At 40.2% G+C, this 3,280-nt stretch overlaps 1 pseudogene; it reads left to right on the top strand.

Moving 5' to 3' along the window:
- Positions 1 to 3,074, top strand: part of LOC110315629 — a 5,569-nt pseudogene extending 2,495 nt beyond the window's left edge.
- Positions 3,075 to 3,280: the final 206 nt, after the last annotated feature.

The following is a 3,280-nucleotide window of genomic DNA, read 5'->3' as shown; positions in this document are numbered from 1 at the left end:
TGCTATCCCCAAATTCCCCTTTACCCTACCCCCTCCCCTGCTTCCCTACCCAGCCACGCCCAATTCTTGACCCTGGTGTCCCCCTGTAGTGAGGCCTATAAAGTTTGCAAGACCAAGGGGCCTCTCTTCCCAATGATGACTGACTAGGCTATCTTCTGTTACATATGCAGCTAGAGACAAAAGCTCTGGGGGTACTGGTTAGTTCATATTATTGTTCCACCTATAGGATTGCAGACCCCTTCAGATCCTTCTGTACTTTCTCTAGCTCCTGTATTGGGGGCCCTGTGTTCCATCTGATAGCTGACTGTGTTTGCCAGGCACTGGCATAGCCTCACAAGAGACAGCTATATCAGGGTCCTTTCAGCAAAATCTTGCTGGCATATACAATAGTGTCCGTTTGGTGGCTGATTATGGAATGGACCCCTGTGTAGGGCAGTTTCTGGATGGTCCATCCTTTCGTTTCAGCTACAAATTTTGTCTCTGTAACTCCATCCATGGATGTTTTGTTCCCAATCCTAAGAAGTGACAAAGTGTCCATATTTTGGACCTCATTCTTCTTGACTTTCATCACCATGCCTGACCTAAAGCTGTACTACAGAGCAATTGTGATAAAAACTGCATGGTACTGGTTTAGACATGTAGATAAATGGTATAGAATTGAAGACCCAGAAATGAACCCACACACCTAGGGTTACTTGATCTTTGACAAGAGAGCTAAAACCATCCAGTAGAAAAAAGACAGCATTTTCAACAAATGGTGCTGGCATAATGGGCAGTTATCAAGTAGGAGAATGCAAATTCATCCATTCTCATCTCCTTGTACTAAGGTCAAGTCTAAGTGGATCAAGGAACTCCACATAAAACCAGAGACACTGAAACTTATAGAGGAGAAAGTGGGGAAAAGCCTCGAAGATATGGGCACAGGGGAAAAATTCCTGAGTAGAACAGCAATGGCTTGTGCTGTAAGAACAAGAATTGACAAATGGGACCTCATGAAATTTGCAAACCTTCTATAAGGCAAAAAGACACTGTCCATAAGACAAAAAGGGCACCAAAAGATTGGGAAAGGATCTTTACTTATCCTAAATCAGAAAGGGGACTAATATCCCTATATATATGTTTTCTAGATGGACTCTAGAAAACCAAATAACGCCATTAAAAAAATGGGGCACAGAGCTAAACAAAGACTTCTAAAGTGGGGAATATCAAATGGCTGAGAAGCACCTCAAAAAATATTCAACATCTTTAGTCATCAGGGAAATGCAAATCAAAACAACCCTGGGATTTCACCTCACACCAGTCAGAATGGCAAAGATCAAAAATTCAGGTGACAGCAGATGCTGGCGAGGATGTGGAGAAAGAGGAACACTCCTCCCTTGCTGCTGGGATTGCAAGCTTGTACAACCACTCTGGAAGTCAGTCTGGTGGTCCCTCAGAAAATTGGACATAGTACTACTGGGAGATCAGCAATACCTCTTCTGGGTATGTACCCAGAAGATGTTCCAACTGGTAATAAGGACACATGNTCGACTATCTTCATAGCAGCCTTATTTATAATAGCCAGAAGCTGGAAGGAACCCAGATGTCACTCAATAGAGGAATGGATACAGAAAATGTGGTACATTTTCACAATGGATTCCTACTCAGCTATTAAAAACAATGTGTTTATGAAATTCCTCGGCAAATGGATGGATCTGAAGGATATCATGCTGAGTGGGGTAACCCAATCACAAAAGAACTCACATGATATGCACTCACTGATGAGTGGATATTAGCCCAGAAACTTAGAATACCCAAGGTACAATTTGTAAAACACATTTCATCATTGTTGTGCATTATAGGCTGAAGGTGATGGAGAGCCTGAGTGTTGGACTCAGGGGAGTCACCATATTTCCAGGAAGATAAAGAAGAGCAAATGACCTCTCTCTCAGTGCCATCCATGAAAAATAATCATGGAATTTGGTCAGTTGTTGGCTGCCCTACCCTCTTGGGGTTGACGGCACAGACCAAAGAACTATCATCAGTAGTTCCCACTCATTGAGTAAGACTAGAAAGTTATTTTTCATGGGAAAATGAGAGGAAACGGAGAACTGCTCAGCTCCACCCATCTCAAAATATTCAGAAAGCTGTTATGTAAGATTTGGCTCTAGCTTTCTAATAGCTAAAAATATTTCAATTTTAGGTGGGTTCCACTTCTTGCTCAATTCTTAGTGACACATTCCAGTTTCCATCTTATCTTCATGTAGTACCCAGTGATGAAATCCAATCTGAGGACAAGATGAATCTTATCAAATACTTTGGTTGGGTCTGGGTAGGTGCTATTGCAGATCATGATGACTATAAGGAAATATGGAATCCAAATTTTTAAGGAAAAAAATGGAGAGTATCACCCTCTGTGTTGCTTCCATAGAAACCATTCCAAAAGTCTACTCCTGTGACAAATTGCAAAAAGCTGTTGATGCATTAAAGAGTTCTACTGCCAAAGTCATTGTTCGTTATACTTCTGACATTGACCTCAGACCTTTGGGCTGGAAATGATTCATCATAATATAACTAACATGACGTGCATAGCCCGCAAAGCCTGTGTTACCTCAGATCTTATTGAAAAGCCAAAGTATTTCCCCTATTTTGGTACAAGTACTGGATATGCAATACCGAGAACTATTATACCATGACTTATAGAATTTATTTATGTTGTACACCTTAGCAGGGATCCAAATGATGTCTTGATCATTGAATTCAGGCAAACTGCTTTTAACTGTACCTGGCCCAATAGCAGTGTGCCTTACAGTGTGGACCACAGAGTGAGTGTTACTGGTAAAGAAGACAGATTGTATGACATGTCTGCTCAACTCTGCACTGTAGAGGAGAAGCTGGAGGATCTGAAAAATACCTATCTAGATACATCACAACTAAGAATCACAAACAATGTCAAACAAACTATGTATGCTATAGCTCATGTCCTGGATCTCCTCAGCAGATTTCAAGAAGGACAGAGAACATTTGGTATAAATAATGAATATGCATATGTAGCTACCTTTGACTTCTGGCACATAAGATGTTTTACTTCATGATATAGCATGTCATTCATAAATATTGATACAAATAGCCATCAAGGGTATTTATATTTGTATTTAATAGTCATAATTTTATTGCATGACAAATTAAAAAAATTTTGTAGTCTCCTCAGAATTACCCTGTCATTTCTTTCTTTTTAAATTAGATTTATTCATTTACATTTCAAATGTTATCCCCTTTCCTAGTTTCCCCTCCTATAACC

The sequence above is a fragment of the Mus pahari genome, unplaced genomic scaffold (genome assembly GCF_900095145.1).
Source record: "Mus pahari unplaced genomic scaffold, PAHARI_EIJ_v1.1 scaffold_12700_1, whole genome shotgun sequence".
NCBI classification, from domain to species: Eukaryota; Metazoa; Chordata; class Mammalia; order Rodentia; family Muridae; genus Mus; species Mus pahari.
Note: the sequence above shows the minus strand (reverse complement) of the source record. Positions and strands in the feature narration are given on the sequence as shown.